We start from the raw sequence: 19,342 nt of genomic DNA on the forward strand, positions 1-19,342 counted from the left end.
CAAGGTGCTGTATTCTGAGCTGCCCTACTGAGAGGCCCATGGAATTGAAACAGATCCTTTTGTAGTTGAGCCCTGAAATGATACCACAACATCAACTGATATCTTGATTATAGCAAAGTAAGATTCTGAAACAGAGCACCCACTTGAGCCATTCCTGTTCTTCTGACCCAGTGAAATTGTTCTACAATAAAGTTGTATATTCTTTAAGCTGCTAATTTTGTAAGCAACAATAGATAAGCAATTCAAGCTATCAAAATCAACATCATCAATACAAGATAAACAGAAATTATATGCTATTGGATATAGTATTCTGAAAAAGATACAACATCATTTTTGTAGTGTCCCAATCTATAATGCATACTTGAGGGAGACAGCAATACCCAACTTGAGGAATATTATTTGTTTTGTTTTGTTTTTAAGTTGAGGAATATTCTATAAAATTACTGGTTATATTCTTTAATAGCATGACATAAGGAACTGCTCCAACTTGAAGGAAACTAAATAGACATGATAGCTAAATGCAATTTCTGATCCTAGACCAAATCTTATATGAGAAAATAAATAGCTATAAAGCACACCACTGTGACAATTGATGAAATTGGAATATGCAATGTAAAGTATACAAAAGGTGTACTGAAGTTACATTTCTTGGGCAGCTCAGGTGGCTCATCAGTTTGGCGCTGCCTTCAGCAAGCCTTCTCCATGATCCTGGAGATCCGGGATCGAGTCCCACGTCAAGCACCCTGCATGGAGCCTGTTTCTCCCTCTGCCTGTGTCTCTGCCTCTCTCTCTCTCTCTTTGTGTTTCTCATGTATAAATAAATAAAATATTTTTCTTAAAAAATGAAGTTACATTTCTTGAATTTGATTATTGTACTATGGATTATAGCTATGTAATTAAATAATTTGGTCTTAGGAAATGTATGCTGAAGTATTGTGGGTTTATAAAACTACTATGTGATTTCTGATAGGGAGATAAAGTTGAATGTGGGCAAGTGTTGAAAATTAAAAAGTGCAAAAAATTCAGTTATTTTATACAATTTTTGTAAATTTTCTCTAACTTTAAAATTATTTTAAAATAATATGGTAGAAATAATGATAAACAGGCATTCAGTTGTTCTTGAACACATTGTATTACACTGAGAAACCTAACAGAACTTCGGATTTCCCAGGACATAACCAAGGCATTGTCACACATTGAGCCCTATATATCATTAGTTAAAAATGCACAAACAATTAATGCCTTTTAGCTTCTACTAGCTTGCAGAAATCTTGACATGTAGAGGTAGAAAAAAATGCAGTTTTTCTTCATTCCTAGTTTAGAAAGTATCCTTATACATTTTATCAAAAGCTAATTAAAATTCCATGCCATTGGTAAAAAGAACATGAACACGAAATTTAGCAAAGGTAGATAAATCACTAGGACACTGGGAATTGACTGTAGGGGGAGAAAACTTGAATATTGCAGCAAAACTAGGCCATCTATTCACTTCAACAAGAATCGATCGCTTATAATTTATCTGCAGGGCTGTCTGAGAAAGAGAGGGAAAGCCATAGTATCATTATCATCATCATACAATTACTTACATGTTAATTGGTGATCCACTGTAATGATACACATAGCACTGAAAAATAGAGAAGGAGAAGGATCTGAATAGGGTATGGAAAGAAGAAATGTTTAGTTGTAGGGAAAACACAAACCCTTTTCTCTCTACAACTCTGATCCCCTGGCTGGAAAAAAAAATGCAATTGTATTTTACTAAGTTACTATTCCTCCCCTCTGATAATTACAGTGAAATAGTGAAATTTAAAGTTTCAGAGCATATATACACTCTACATTATTTTCCTCTAATTTCCAAAGTGTTATTTTATGACATAGCAACTTCAAAATCAAAAGGGTGCTTAAAAATTGTTGGCAGGCTGGATGGCTCAAGAGATTTGTAATAGGTTACACACTGCCTGTGATTTCTAGGTCATTGCTTTAAATCCATTCTGCTTAATGACTATTGGCTGTTTAAAGTGAAATGAACTGGTGAGTTTAGCAGAGTTCCATAGTCATTTGTATTATCCACTACCTTTTCCAAAAAGTTTTTGTATAAATAGAGTCTCTAGTCACCCCCATGCCTCAGCAAGCAAGTTGAGAGATTCAAGTTAGAAATGTGGACTCAAGATTAAGATGCAATCCCTTTTTTGACTATAAAATTATCAACCACTAGCTTGCCTTCTTTTATCCTTGATTTCTCCACACTTTAAATTTGTGCATAAACATGTGCATTTCATAATAAATCATCATTATTATTTCACTGCATTGTTTTATCAAATAAATATCTTATGTGACCATAGCAGCAAACATTCTATGAGGGGTCTCCTAAGGGACAAATAACCACAGTTCACATTACTTCACTTAATTTCATCTAATGCTTATTACTCACTATGAGGTAGTCACCTTTTTCAATAAATGGAAAAACCACCACAGAGACCTTATGCAGCTTCCCTAAAATACATGGCTTGATCCTGAAAGTGAGTAAGTAATTCATTTAATGATAATTAAACGGTATTACTAGTCCAACTTAATTCTACCAAATATTGTCCAGTGGAGAGACAATGATGAACAAAAGAAGCAAAGACCACACCCTCAAGAGCTAGTTTTTGGAGGGCAAGACAGACAGTAATCAAACATGTCAATAATAACATCTCAAATATCAGTAATATTACAAAGAGTATAAATATGCTTAGTGAAGACAGAGTGAGGGGACTGTGTTGCATAGAATAATCCAGAGAAGACTCTAGGGAAGGTGACATTAACCAGAGATCTGAACAATGACAAGGAACCATGTTCTTTGTCAATGTGCCAAGATTGATGTGCAAACTTCTTATAATCCAATTTAGCTCTATCCATATTCCTTTGCAGTCTTGTCTCTTGCTTGTCTTTCTCCTGATTTTAGAAGACAAATGACTTAGCAAATTTGCAGAGATTACCAATCCAAAATTGGAGATTATTTCACAATCCTAAAAATAGAGGTAAGAAAGAGAAAGATAGTTGCGGAAAATGAAAATAGCCTTACATAGTTCATAATAAAATGACTCTGCAGTTTAATTTGGGCTATGCCACTTGCTATCATGTGATTTGTGATTTGCTTAAATTCTCTCCTTCACACACACACATACACACACACACACACACACACACACACAGAAGGCTTTTCTACAATATGCTCTGTTCCTTTCAGGATTAAATGAAATAACTTTAAAAATTATCTAGGATAATAGTAAGTGCTTGAAATATGAGTACCTAGAATTTGGCGGGGGAGAGGGATGGAAATTGAGAAATAATTTTCCCATGGCTATCTTTAGAAAAATCTTTAAAGGGACACCTGGGTGGGTCAGCTGTTACACCTCTGCCTTCCACCCAGGCCATGATCCTGGAGTCCCAGGATCGAGTTCTATATCGGGCTCCCTGCATGGAGCCTGCTTCTCCTTCTGCCTATATCTCTGCCTCTCTTTCTCTGTGTCTCTCATGAATAAATAAATAAAATCTAAAAAATTTTAAAGATTGTGACTCATTTTCTTTCTCTTTATATAATATGCTAATGAAAGCCATACTAGGAACTTTAAAATATGACAATAATATGAAATAGATGGATTGATTATAATGAAAGAAAGTTCTTTGTGACTCTAGAACATGTCTGTTGTAAGCAAACCTGTAAGTACATCCATCTATTCATTCTCCATTCAAAGAGTTATTAGTTATTTATTCCCATGTAGTGTGCTACACATTAAAGAAATAAACTCAGTGATATTCCTCTTCAAAAAAAAAGTTAATGTGATTAAATACCATTAATAAAGTACAATAATCCATAATAGATCTGACCTTTCTGTGCTGCCCAGGGAGGAGTCCATTCAGGGCTGTTCTGTATTCCTATTGTAACTTTAAGTTTTAACTTTCACAACGTCTGGAGCTCTTATGTCCTGCAAATGAAGGAGGAGGATGTTCTCAAATTATTTGCAGCAGAAACCCACGTAGGTGGCATGAACCTTGACTTCCACATGGAACAGTACATCTACAAAAGGAAAAGTGAAGGTACCTGCATCATAAATCTAGAGAACATAGGAGACACTTCTGCTGGCACCTCTGTCATTGTTGCCATTGGAAACTCAGCTGATGTCAATGTCAATTCATCCAGGAATAGTAGCCAGCGAGCTGTGGTGAAGTTTGCTGCTGCTACTGGAGCCACTCCCATTGCTGGTTGCTTCATCTCTGGAAACTTCACTAGCCAGATCCAGGCAGCCTTCTGGGAGCTGAGGCTTCTGGTGGTTACTGATCCCAGCCTCTCATAGAGGTGTTTTATGTTCACCTGCCCACCATCGCTCTGTGTAACTCAGACTCTCCTCTGCTATGTGGACATTGCTCCCTCGCAACAAGGGAGCTGGCTCCATGGGTCTGATATGGATGCTGGCCTGAAAAGTTTTTTTCATGCCTGGCACCATTTCCTGTGAACACCCATGGGAGGTCATGCCTAAGCTCTACTTCTGCAGAGATCCTGAAGAGATTGAAAATGAAGAGCAGGTGGCTGCTGAAAAGGTTGTGACCATGGAGGAATTTCAGGATGAATGGACTGCTCCAGCTCCTGAGTTCACTGCTACCCAATCTGAGGCATGCGTGTAACCTCTGTGCCTATTCAGCAATTCCCTACTGACAACTGGAGCACTCAGCCTGCCACTGAGACTGGTCCGCACCTCCCACTGCTCTGGCCACTGAACGGGTGGGAACAACCACCGAGTGGTTTTAAGGTGCTCTTTCAGAGGCAAACAAAACAGAAATAAGGTTGTTGAAAAATAAACATTTTCTAAAAAAATACCCCAAGCAAACAAACTTGAATTTCATTTCAGACCCTATCTAGTAAATAAAGAAATCTTCTTTTTTTTTTATTTTAAAATTAGAATTGTAAAGAAAACACTTCCCCTCTTAGAACAAGTAGGACAATTTGTATATAAATATTGTAGAGTCCTGAGAAATAAGCATTGTTAGTTTATTAATGTTTCTATCGATGTTTCAAATTTAAGCAACAGTGAATAATATTAGAGCTGAACCCATAGCCAACCAAGCTTCAGGGTTGTTATCTTTCAGCCTTCCATTTTTTTGCAGCAATATATGTAGCCTTCAAATGTTTAAGGTTGTGTTAAGAATATTCTAAAACTGACAGTCTGATATTAAGGAGGCAATGCTTTATTCTTTTATAAAGGAAAATAACATTAAATAGGATACCTTGTGGAAACCTCTCCAAATAAGTGGTCGAGTCTTTACTATTACTGATTCCTTATGAGGAAACATAATTGTAGAAATACAGTTTTTTTTAAATAAAAAGCTACAATATTTAATCTTTTGGAAGGAAACCTAATGCTTATGACAGATCAACACCCAGAATATCCATAGGCAAGTTAATTGCTTAGTTGATGACAGGATTGATTAGGCAGAAAAACAATTTCTATGAAGCATAAAATTTGGGAAATGAACTGTTTAATTTAATGAGCAGAATTACTGTTTAAATCATTCATGGCTGATCCTATTATTAGTTATACAAGTTCTAAGGTGAAGATCAACTCTTATCTTTTATGATAACCACAGAATTTTAGTGTTATATCTTTCCTTGAAAGCCTTGTTGAACTATTTTCATGAAAGTATTCCATGCAGAAGACATGAAATATTAAAAATAATCCTAATGAGATTAATAGACAATCATTCTTCTGAAAGAGCATTCCAATCAATCTTTAGAATGGAAGAACAAGTACTACTAGACTCATTATGCTTATGGAAAATTATGAGGCAGTGAATTTAAGCAGCTTGTTCAAGGTCACAAAATAATATAATTTCTGACATACAAATAGAATTCAATCCTTCAAAGCCCAGCCCAGAGACTTGTCCACTTAATATGGACCCTCTGTAATATATAACTGTAACCCTCAACTATTCTCACTATTTATAACTGCTGTTCTCTCAGAGGAAATTCTCTTTATGCTATTATGTTACATCAATAATATCCTTAAATAGAACATAAATATATTTTGTTTAAAATGGAGGATATTCTCCATTTTCTCAGCCTATTCAGTCTTATCTAAATAGGAGGTGAGCTATATGATATCTCGATTTTGTATGTAGAAAGTAAATTTTTTATATATTTTTATAATAAAAAATATATTTACATATATAAAATAGAGGGTTTTTAAATAAGCCAATAATTTATTTATTTTTGGAAATCCTAGTGATATATTACCAAAGTGTAATGTGATATTAAACTCTAATATTTCTAAATATATTGGGTTTTCTTCTTGTTATTGTGGTTTTTCTTTTAAAGATTTTATTTATTAATTCATGAGAGACACACAGAGAGAGGCAGAGACATAGGCAGAGGGAAAAGCAGGCTCCTCATAGGGAGCCCGATGTGGGACTCGTTTCCAGGACTCCAGGATCACGCCCTGAGCTGAAGGCAGATGCTCAACCCACTAAGCCACCCAGGCATCCCTGTTATTGTGGTTTTATTCTAACATCTGTTCATCTTCTGTATATTTGAGATAAATTCAAATTTTCTCTTTTCTCAAATACCTCTCAGTTTTGAGACTTAAAAAAAAAAACTCAGGATGTTCATTGTTAAAATATAATAGGTACCATCTGCCTTTTCTAAGAAGGACAATAGGTTTCATACCAAAATGTAATAGGAAACTATGTTTTATGTATGTCATAGACTTAAGGTAAAATTATAGATAATATTTCTGTGCATCTCATTATATTACAAACATCAGTAAAGGCCGTAATTACTGTCTTCAGTTTCTTGTGGAGAACTGTTGAATCCCTTACTTGCCCTTGTTTTCTGTAAGATAGGGAGAATGCACTGTGACTTATCTCAGGGCTGTATTATACTCTGTTTTTTTGTTTTTTTTTTTTGTTTTTTTCCTGCTTTTCAACTAGGGCTATTTCTGATTGCAAAGCTCATCAAAGATAGATAATTCTTATTTACTGTTTGCCCATTGTTCTGTTTTTGTTCAGTCATATTTAAGAGCCTTTTCTTTAGTACCCCACTTGCACACATTCAACTGTATAGCTTGTTTAGAAAGGTTTTTTATCAAAAAATAAAGTTTGGAAAAAGTATGCAGTACAAAAAATATTGAAATAGAAGAATGTACACAAAAATGAAAAGCAACTGATAACCCATCTTGTTCTGGCATGATCAAGGCACAATTACTTTGGAAAACTGTCAAAGCCAACTAAAACTGGCATATGCTTACTTTGTGTGCATTACGCATATGCAGCAAAAGACATATACAAGAATGTTAGTTGAAGAATTTTCTGTAATAATTTCAAAATATAAATTACCCAAATGTTCTTTACCGGTAAAATGGATAATTAAAATGTAGCATATTCATATATTCATTCATTGGGATACTGTACAAAGGCAAAAAACAAATTATTGCAACAAATAAAACATAAATGAGTCTCACAGACATAACTTCAAGTGAAAGAAACCGGACATGAAAGTGAACATTTGGCATAATTTCACTTAAATTAAGTTCAAGATTAGTCAAAACTAATCTATGACGATAGAAATCAAAGAGTGGTTGACATTGGTATGGTCCGTCTTTCATACTTCCGGGATGCTGCTCACATTCTGTATCTTGACCTAAGTGGGGATTACATAGCTGGGGTCATTTTGAAACACATCATTTGAACTCTAAACATTTTTTACATGCTGCCATACTTCAGGAAAGTGGCAACCCCCTCTAAAACACAGCAATTCTACTTGGCCATCTAATTTTGTTTGGGGTTGGTTTAACTTTATTCTTGTTTTTTGAAACTTTTTTCAGAATGTGAGAAAAAGTAATAAGATAAAACAATTTTAGATAAAATGAAATTCCCTGGTTTGTTAATTGGTTTAAGATTTCGAATGGGTTGGGACTTGAAATGCTGAATTAGAGTGTCTCCTCACTTCGTATTCAAGGGTGTGTTGTCGTTAACAGCAACATCCTTCAAAGCCATAAAAAGCTCCCGATGATGAGAACCTGAGGGGTTGAGATCTGAGTAGTTTTAAGCTCTGCAGTCAGCCAAATGATATTGGATGGAGTCTAATATAAACACTAATAGAAAAGAAAGGAAATTCACATCACATAATATATCTTTTATCTGATCTGGTTTTTACTGAGAGCTTCCTGAAGGCAAAAACTTTGCTAGTACTCATTGGTAATCACAGCTTGAATACCAGCAATAATGGCTCCCTAAGAATACCAGAAAAATAGAACTATTGCTTACTGCAGAACACAAGAAAATGGACCTCGGCAGGTTAGGGCATATCAGGTGCCTTGTTAAGGCCTAATTCTGGTTCCAGTAGTTCACCTGTTCTATTTTCACTATGCTTGCTTTCCTACCTGGAGGAAGTCCTGGTCTTTGGTAACAGTCATGTTTTATTGCCTTTCATTTGCCATTCTTAGGTCATGGATGAGCTATAACTTCAGTTTAAAGTATCCTCTTAACTCATAAACTATGGTCACAACATCATATTTAAAAGTTCTGATAAATGATCTAGTAAATTAATTTTGTGGAATTCTTATTGGCTTAGGTTTCTTATTTCCTTTTTTAAGGCTTTCTGGGAAGGGTTGAAAATACAATGAATTTTTTTTTAAAGCATATTAAAATTTGAAGTAAGAGAAAATCTGTATAAGAAGTATCTAAGGTAAAGTCAACTGTATATCTGGAAATTGAAAAATTTTAAGTAACTCCATCCCACAAAATCCATTTACCTAATCTTTTGATACTTTATTTCCAGAGTCGGGCAGAAATGACCTCAGTGAGAACTTACCTCTCTTTACAGTCTCTCATCTTTCCTAGGACTTTGTTGATAAAAATCAAATGATCAGGACTTCTTTTTCTTTTCAGTGCCTGAGGAACGATTATCTTCCATTTTCTCCCTTCCTGGCAATGGTGTTATGTCTTTGGTTGGTTCTCTTTATGTTTATATCCAGGAAAACACAGATTACAAGCAATTATTCATCTAGTCTATTTCTGACCAAGGCACCATCCTCACTCACGCTGTCTTTATCAAGTCAGCAGGAAAGAAATTCAATTTCTTTGTCCATAATTTTTTTTTCTGTATCTCTTAGCTTTCTCTTGTGTATGGGAAGACAGAAAAATCCCTTTCATCCTTGCTGAATCTTTCAGTATCCTCCCTGTCCCTCAGCCCTCCACTTTCTTTAGTACTTCACTATAGAAAAGATGCCATGTTATTTATTCGAGAAGTACCAGTAACTGTATATCATACTTTAATTTTTTTTTTTTTTTTAAATTTTTATTTATTTATGATAGTCACAGAGAGAGAAATAGAGAGAGGCAGAGACACAGGCAGAGGGAGAAGCAGGCTCCATGCACCGGGAGCCCGATGTGGGATTCGATCCCGGGTCTCCAGGATCACGCCCTGGGCCAAAGGCAGGCGCCAAACCGCTGCGCCACCCAGGGATCCCCTGTATATCATACTTTAATTTTTACTTACATTCAACATATATCATGATCTGATGATTAAAAGCTACTAGCAATAGATAAATTTTGACTAAAAGCTAGATATTTCACCATCTAAGTGAAAGAGTAGAATTATATTCATAATGCGTAGACCAAGACATCTATTTTTATATTTAACCCTAGTATCAATTAAGATGATTTTTAATAGGGCAAATATCAATGAAGGAGAAAGAATAATATTCTTATATATTTAACATGGAAAATGGATGAACAGTATTTTCTAGAATGTTATAGCTTATGGAATTGTTACTTTTATTGAGCTGAAAATGCATCGTTCCTATTTTACATTCTATAACAAATTGCTTTATAGAACATACATATTTGCATATCTTCTTGATATTAATTATATAAATTATAATAGACATATGTAAAGGCCATTCGGTGCCTTACAAACTACTTTCATTTCAATACCTTCATAGTTTGGTTCCTAATGTGTCACTAGCAGCCCAAAATTAAAGACGCAATGTGTTTTCCAATGGTAATCATGCAACAGGACTGCTGCTTTATTGAGAAAAAAAATGTGAGCTTCCTTGTTTTCAGGCATTGTAATTTCAGCAAGAGGCCTTCAAGCATCACTCAGACTTAGATTCTTGTCTATGTCTGTCCAGGACTGCAAATTAGGAGGCAATGATGAGAGAAGCAGAAAATAATGGATTCAGCAGGATGCAGCAGTGGTGGCCACCACATCCAGTTTCTAGGAAAAGCAGGGACAATAGAGGAACCTCTGGTTTTAGTGTCCCCTGGTGGCACTGGTTTCCTCAGGTCACTGATTGTGTGGCATGACTTTTGTATTCCTGTACTACTGCTCCTTTTAGGAGCTTGCCTTTCAGTACTCCCATCGATTGGGTAATTTTCTATTAATAAATTCTTTACTTAACTAAAAAGAATGCATTTTAATGCTTCGCAAATGAAAATGCTTATGCAGTTGTCAACCATGGCCCTTATATATCCATAGCTGATTAGGCGACTAAGCCTAAAATGAATGCCTCAGAGCAGTAGAAAAATAGTTATCCTGAAAGCCCCAAAATTAACCAGGACAAGATTAAAACTCTCAGCATTTATGTGTTCAAATTAATCTATAAGAAAGTTATAATATTCATGGATATTTATACTAAACCATTTTCAAATCTGTTTTAACAAGCTAGAAATATACTCCTCCACCAATAAAGCCCATGAGGGTAAAAATAGAAAAAAAAAGTATTGAGACAAAAACACAATTCTATTATTTTTGACCTGAAATAAGATCTCATGTCCCTTGACAACTAGCCTAGTGTTTTCCTGCTAAAGTGCACTGCCTCCCAGCTATTTTAGGGGAGAAAAGTGTTCTACTTAAATTACTGGTCTGGTGAATACTTTGGGAAGTGATCTCTGATCTCTTTTTTCTGAAATCATGGATATTTCTAAGTCTTCAGGGAGAAGACTTGAAAAACTGAGCACTGTCTTAGAGAACAGACTTTTTTTTTTTTTCTTTTTGTAAAAGCTACTGCAATAAAGAGAATGAGAGAAATGAAGAATTCAGAGGAGGGAGGGCAACTGCAAAAGATAGGTCCACACTGGCCATGAATTATTAAATATTTTAAGGTAAGGGGCATTACCTGATAGTTTTGACAGTGTTTGTTTTTTAGTTTTTGTTTTTGTTTTAATTCTCTATGTATTTCTCTACTTCAGGAGCTAAAAATTTTGCAAAAAAATACTTTCATTTTAACCACTCATAATACTTAAATATTTAGTGGAGTGTTTAAAAATAGAATAACCCATATTTAAGACCCTAACAATCCTATCGAGCAAAGAGAAATAAATTTATATCCATAAAATCTATACCTTGAATTTGTCTGGGGAACTCATTAAACAACATAAGTAAACTTTATTAGCCTCTACCACATTCCTTTACGATAACTTAAATTACAAATTGAATAGCTAGACTCTTTTTTGAACAGTCATATTGTCTTTTTAAGAGGTTTACTAAATAGTTGATTTATTTTCCTTAAGAAACAGCAATAATCTAAAACAGGGACCTACAATCATTTGCCTATTAATTTCCACCATTTCCCAGAGTGCAGAGAAATAAATGAAAGACTTGAAATGTGACTTTTTCAGGATTGCAAAAAGAAGAAAAAAATATTTATTTGGATATATAAAATAAAAATGACATGATCCTCTTGGGAAGACATATATCCAAATAAATTAGTCTAACTCTTTCCACTAAAAGTAAAATGGGACATTTAGAAAATGGCTATCAAGGGGGTCCAGAAAAGTGTATCTAAACATTTATTACGTTCTATAGCCCAATTGACATATAACAACAGTACATGAAGATGATTTTCTGATAAATTAATGAGATGTATTATATATATATAATTTTATTATGTATTATATATCTAGGTATATATGTTTTGCTAGACTTTTTTTTTTTCACTAACCAGAAACTTCCAACTTCTTGAGCTTGTTGGAAATTGAACCTGTGAATTGAATTGATAGTAAACCGTGCAAAAACATTCTCTATTCTTAATATATGCTATTCAGAGAAGCCATGTCAGTAATGTGTAAGGAGCAGATAGTATGTGAACAGAGGGTACTTGCCAATTTTCTGCTTTTCTTTGTTTTATTTTTACATGAACATCTGGATGTTTACTTTTTCAAGTTGTGTCTTCTGTAGAGCATGAGAATGGAACTTTCTTAGAATCCTGTTGTTAAGGAACAAGACTAAATATGGTAGTTACAATTTGAGGAAGAAAGATTTGGGGTGTGTGGCATAAGTTAGTCTGTGAGCAATAATAAGACATGTTGTTGCAATGTTCAATGGTGATTTTTATAAAAAAATGATTTTAACTTCGTTTCTATTTACCTTTATATTTCCCTGACTAGACATTACACACACACACATATGCATGCATGCACACGCCCTATACTATAGCACATCAAATTATAATCAGCTCCTCTAACACCTACTGTTTTTTTCTCTTACTTCCAGGCATTCAGGCATGTTTTTTTCCTGTGTTTATGTATTTTTTATCACTTATTCCATCTGGTTAATTGCAATTTATACTTCATGCTTCAACTTAGATTATCATTTCCACTAGGAAGCTTTCATAACTGCCAAGTTTTCCCCAACTCTACCCCAGTAGTTTCAGTTAAATGCCTTTTCTATGTGCTTGCTGTACTATCTATATCAAGTGCATTTATTGATACCATTAAACTTACCTGTGTATGTACTTGTATCTCTGTCTAAATTATAATTGCTTGGGAACTGTGGAGGTCATGTTTGCTCAGTCTTTTCAGTATCTAACATGCCTGGCATATAGAACAACTCAGTAAATTATTACTAAGGTCAGTCTTTAAAGTGATCCTTATTTAATGGTCAAAAATAGATCATGGTGGATGACAGACAATTACTGAAGTGTCACTCCTGAACTAGGAAAAGTGAAAGGAACAAAGCATAGTATTATGTTTTTAGGAAGAGTACACTTAAGGTAAAGATGAATAGAGGACAAGTTATGAATCCAAAGGGTTGAAGAAGATTATGTTGTTCTGTGTCTATGCAGTATTATGAATTGAAAATTAAAGTTATGATGGATCTCAGTCTTGTGATTCCAAGATAAACTGAGATCTGAAGATATATCTCAGATTTGAGAAGGAGAATGTTAATAAAGCATCATTAGTTGAATATCAAGTTATTAGATAAGATGAACATTTACTTATTCACCTAATTTAATAACCTCACTACAACCAGGAGAAGCCTCAATGAAGGAAGAAACTCACCAGAAACCTCATAGTTCCACAGTTCAAAATGAAGTCATCTAAATCAATAATATTCATTCCATTTTGTTGCTAAGGAAACAATCTGATACACTGTACCATATGTATGGAGAGATAATTAATGGACTCTTAATTATCTTTATAAGTTATTTTCCTTAAATATTTCTACTCTTTCCTGTGTGCCCCTTACAATTGACCAATTAATTGTCACCCTCAACTGTTTTCCCTAAACTTCCAACAACATTGAAACAAGTTCAGGTATTTATGAGAAGGAATGAAGCTTGAGGTACATTGGTTCTCAAGCATTTGCCCTCTAAATGCTTCTTCTCTTTTAGACTTATTTATTTATTTTTAAGAGAGTGAGCAAAAGGAGAGGGAGAGAGAGAATTGCAAGCAGGCTGCACGACCAGCATGGAGCCCAATGTGGGGCTCAGTCTCACCACCCTGAGATCATGACCTGAGTTGGAATCAAGAATCAGATGCTTAATGGACTGAGCCACCCAAGTGCACCTTCTCTTTTAAAATTTCTATGAGGTTCTCACTTCAAAATCTAGTTTCTGGGTTTGAACTACTATTAATATTTTCATAAATGATCAAGGCCAGTGTGACCTTATGAAAAAAAGCAGACATCTGAAATAAAGTGAGCTATAGCACAGAGAGAACACTTCCTCTAATAATGCTTTACTTCCTCATGTCCTTCTCAATGCTATTTTTTATCAATCACTTAATAGAATCAGTTTCTCACTCTGTATGTCTTTCTCCGTTGTCTTTCATTTTTTGTCTCTAACAAATATAGAACATGACAGAGTTGACAGTAATGCCTTGTTCTTTTAAAAAATATCTCAGGCCATCACAACCACAATAGTTGAGACATTTTAAATTTTAGCAACATTAAACAAATGGTTGAAGACATATTTATCTGATACTAGAACATGGTCATCTGACCTAATAAAAATCTTCAAAATTCTCTAAGACACAGAAGGGAAAGTATAATATAGCTTTCTTGATTTTCCTTGATTCTTAGAAATTCAAGGTACAATCTGGGGAAATGAAAACCTTAAAAAAAAAAAACAATTTTAAGTGACTGAACTTACATTCTTATAGTCAGCTTTGTATGTGTCTATGCTTATGACAGATGGCAAACTGATGGTTCCTTCTCACCAATGGAAATCTTTTTTTTTGTTTAAGTTCAATTCATTAACATATATAATGTATTATTGGTTTCAGAGTTAGATGCCAGTGATTCAACAGTCTTATATAATAACCAGTGTTCATTGCATCATATGTCCTCCTTAATATCCATCACCCAGTTACCCCATGCCCTGGCCCCCTCCCCTCTAGCGACCCTCAGTTTGTTTCTTGTGATTAAGAGTCTTTTATGGTTTATCTCCCTCTGATTTTGTCTTGTTTTCTTGTTTCCTCTCCTCCTCTGTGATCTTGTTTTATTTCTTAAATTCCACATGTGAGTGAGATCATATGATAATTATCTTTCTCTGATTGACTTATTTCACTTAGCATAATATCCTATCCTATTTGCAACCATATTGTTGCAAATGACAAGATTTCATTTTTGTGATGGCTGAGTAGTAGTGCATTGTACATATATGTATATATACCACATCTTTATCCTTTCATCTGTTGATGGACATCTGGGCTCTTTCCATGGTTTGGCTATTGTGGACATTGCTGCTATAAACATCAGAGTGCAGGTGCTCCTTTGGATCAGTACATTTGTAACTTTGGGGTAAAAGCTCAATAGTGCAATTGCTGGGTCATAGGCTAGCCCTATTTTCAACTTCTTGAGGAACACCCACACTGTTTTCCAGAGTGCCTGCACCAGTTTGCATTCCCACCAACAGTGTAAGAGCGTTCCTTTTCTCCACATCCTCACACATCTATGGCTTCCTCACTTGTTAATTTTAGCCATTCTGACCATTGTGAGGTGGTATATCTCATTGTGGTTTTTGATTTGTATTTCCCTGATACCGAGTGATGTGGAACATTTTTTAGGTGTCTGTGGCCATTTGTAAGCCTTCTTTGGAGAAATGTCTGTTCATGTCTTCTCATTTCTTGATTGGATTATTTGTTCTTTGGGTGTTACTGGCCCTTTATCTGATATGTCAGTTGTCTTGGTTTTGTTGACTGTTTCCTTTGCTGTGCAAAAGGTTTTTGTCTTGATGAAGTCTCGGTAGTTCATTTTTGCCTGTTTCCCTTGCCTTTGGAGACATGGCTAGCAAGAAGTTGCCATGGCCAAGGTCATAGAAAATGCCACCTATGTTCTCCTCTGGGGTTTTGATAGATTTCTGACTCACATCAAGGTCTTTCATCCATTTTGAGTCTATTATTGTACATGGTGTAAGGAAATGGTCCAGTTTCATTCTTCTGCACGTGGCTGTCCAATTATCTCAACACTATTTTGTGAAGAGATGAAAACCCTCTTTCTAAATGTTTTTCATAGAAAGCTGATAAGGCTTTTGATGGAAGTTGTTAAATAACTTCACTGAAGATTGAGGCATTAAGGAAAAGCGTCACATACAATTAATTTATGAATTTGATGTAAAGCAAACTTTTCATAAACAGTTTATTCTTTAAAAACTATATGCAATCTCTGTATTGTAATTAAAGAGTTTAAATTATTTTGCTGATTATAATTTCTGATGAGGCCTTAGTTCTGCCATTTTGCTGTCATTTTTCTATATATCTTTGTCTTTTTATTCATTTCTTCCATTGATGTCTTATTTTGTGTTAGATTTTTAATGTATCATTTTAATGCCCTTATTTTATTATATACTTTTGAGATTTTTTTTGGCTTAGTCATTTCCCTGGGGAATGCAATTGTCATCTTAATTTATAATAATCTAGTTAGGATTAATACCACCCTAACTTCAAAAGTATATAAAATCTTTGCTCCTTTGTAGCTGCATACTCCGCCTTTTTTTATGCTATTATGATCACAAATTACACCTTCATATATTGGGTGTTCATCAACGTAGATTCGTAATTATTGCTTCATGCTGTTGTCTTTTAAATCAGATTGGAAAAAATTTACACAAAAAATTAATTTTTATTATCTTTTATATTTACCTATTATCTATTTACTATTTACTAGTGTTCCTTATTTTTTCATGTGTATTCAAGGTATTGCCTAGTATATTTTTAGAAAAAATTTTTTAAAGATTTTATTTATTTATTTATTTATTTATTTATTTATTTAATTTATTTGAGAGAGAGAATGAGAGAGCAAGAGAGCATGTACCAGCAGAGGGAAGGAACATGCAGACTCCATGCTGAAGCAAAGTGGAGCTTTGTGTGGGGCTGAAGCTTACAAGCCTGAGATCATGACATGAGCCAAAATCAAGAGTTGGAGGTTTAACAGATTTAGCTGCCAAGGGTTCCTTGTCTAATATTTATATATTTTTTAAGATTTTATTTATTCATTTTAGAGAGAGAGAGCACATGAGTGGGGAGGGACAGAGGAAGAGGGAGAGAGAGTCTCAGGCTCCACACTAAGCACAGAGCCTGATACGGGGCTCAATCCCACAACTGAAAGATCATGACCTAAGCCAAAACCAACAGTCAGATGCTTAACTGACTGAACCACCCAGGCACCTTTGTCAAACATATTTTTATTTTATCCTGAAGGATTCCTTTGATTGTTTCTTGTAGGACATGAGTGATAGCAGTGAATTCTCAAATTTTACTTATTTAGGAATGTCTTAATATCTCCTTCATTCTTGAAGAAGAATTCTGCCCGAAATAAGATCCTTGAGTACTGATCCTTTCTCTCAGCACTCTGAGTATATCATCCCACAGCCCCATCCTCCAGATGATCAGAGGTTTCTGATGACAAATTAGCTGTTAATGTTATTATGGATCATTTGTATGTGTGAGATGAGGAGTCACTTATTTCTACTTTCAAGATTTTCTCTTTTCCTTTAGTTTTTTTATGTTTTTATTTAAATTCAATTTAGTTAACATATACTATATTATTAATTTCAAGGGTAGAATTTAGTGATTCATCAGTTGCATATAATACCCAGTGCTCATTACATTAGTTGCCCTTCATAATACCCATCACCCAACGACCTTATCCCTCACCTGTGCTCTATCAACCCTCAATTTGTTTTCAATAGTAAGGAGTTTCTTATGTTTTGACTCTCTATTTTCATCTTATTTTATTTTTCCTTCCCTTCCCCTACATTCATCTGTTTTTTTCCTTAAATTCCACACATGAGTGAAGTCATATGATATTTGTCTTTCCCTGACTGACATATTTCACTTAGCATAATACCTTCTAATTCTATCCATTCATTGCAAATGGAAGATTTTATTCTTTTTGCTGGCTGAGTAATATTCCACTGTATGTATATACATCTTTACCCATTCATCTGTCAATAGGACATCCGGGAACTTTCCATATTTTGGTGATTGTAGACATTACTGCTATAAACATTGGGGTATATATGTCCCTTCAAATCAAAGAGCTGGTACAGGATGAGCACTGGGTGTTACTCTATATGTTAGCAAATTGACACCAATAAAAAATAAATTTAAAAAAAAAAAGAGCTGGAACAAACAATCCTAAAACTTGTGTGAAACCAGAAAAGACCCTCAATAGCCAAAGTAATCTTAAAAAAGAAAACCAAATCTGGAGGCATCACAAGACAGTGTGGTACTGGCACAAAAACAGACACATAGATCAATGGAGCAGAATAGAGAACTCAGAAATGGACCCTCAACTCTGTGGTCAACTAATCTTCGACAAAACAAGGAAGAATATTCAATGGAAAAAAGACAGTCTCTTTGCTTTTGTTTGAGCCTTTAAATAAGATATGTGTAAGTGTGGCTCTTTTTAGAACTGTCTTATTCAAGCACCTGGATGTGTAAATGACTGTATCTTCAAATTTGTGGAGTTTTCAGGCATTACTTTTAAAGTATTTTTTCCTTTTCTCTTTCTCTGCATTTGAAGCTCCTGTTATGCATATGATGGGATACTTGATAGTGTCCCACAGATCTTTGAGGTTCTGTTCAGTTTTCATTCCTTTTCCATTCTGGCAGATTGAATAATCACAGTTGACCAGTTTCCAGTTCACTGGTTCTTTCTTCTTTCTATTTCAACCATTTCTGTACTTCTCTAGTTAAGATTTCATTCTAGTTATTATACTTTTCAGCTCTGGAATTTCTATTTTTATATTTATATCTCTTTGCTGATACTCTATATTTGATAAAATATTATTTATACATTTTCTTTTATACATAATACATTATGTATACATAATGCATACATAATGTAATACATAAATGTATTATTTATACATTTTTCTTACTTCTTTGAACATAATATATATTATATATATATATAATAGCTCATTTAAAGTTTTTGTTTGGGGCATATGGATGGCTCAGTTGGTTGGATGTCTGCCTTCAGCTCAGGTCATAATCTCAGGGTCCTGGGATTAAGCCCCATATCAGGCTTCCTGCTCAGCAGAGAGCCTGCTTTTCTCTCTTCCCCATCCCTGCTCACGTTCTCTCTCACTCTCTCTCTCTCTCTCAAAAAATGAAATCTTCTAAAAAAAAAAAAACCCTAGGCATTGAAAAAAACAGCTCTCTTAAAGACAATATTACTAAGATATGTGTTTCTAGAAATAGGAGATTTGAAAATAGTGGTAACTTCCATTGACAATGAACGAGAAGAGTTCTATAAAACAGTTACCTTAGACAAAGGAAAAGAGATCCAAACGAAGGAAATTTCAGTGCCTGGGTTGTAAGTAGATGATAACCTAGCAATCTAGGTGTGAGATTGAATTAGAATGAAGGAGGAATAGAGATCTATAATCACTTTCTTAATTCTGTGCTTTTGACATGGTGAATTTGAATACAACTTTGGTTTTCTTTAATCAGTAAAATGCACAATAAATCTCTCAACACTGAGATGTCTCTTTTACAGGGTGGGTAATGTGTAGGGAAAGTTGTGTGTGTGTGTGTGTGTAGTGAAAAACCAGGTAATAAGGAAAACATACTTTATGAA

At 34.6% G+C, this 19,342-nt stretch overlaps 1 pseudogene; it reads left to right on the forward strand.

The window, feature by feature from the left end:
• Nucleotides 1-3,681: 3,681 nt before the first annotated feature.
• LOC100685004 lies at nucleotides 3,682-4,789 on the forward strand (annotated as a pseudogene).
• Nucleotides 4,790-19,342: the final 14,553 nt, after the last annotated feature.

This window comes from Canis lupus, chromosome 11, assembly GCF_011100685.1.
Source record: "Canis lupus familiaris isolate Mischka breed German Shepherd chromosome 11, alternate assembly UU_Cfam_GSD_1.0, whole genome shotgun sequence".
In the NCBI taxonomy this organism is placed as follows: domain Eukaryota; kingdom Metazoa; phylum Chordata; class Mammalia; order Carnivora; family Canidae; genus Canis; species Canis lupus.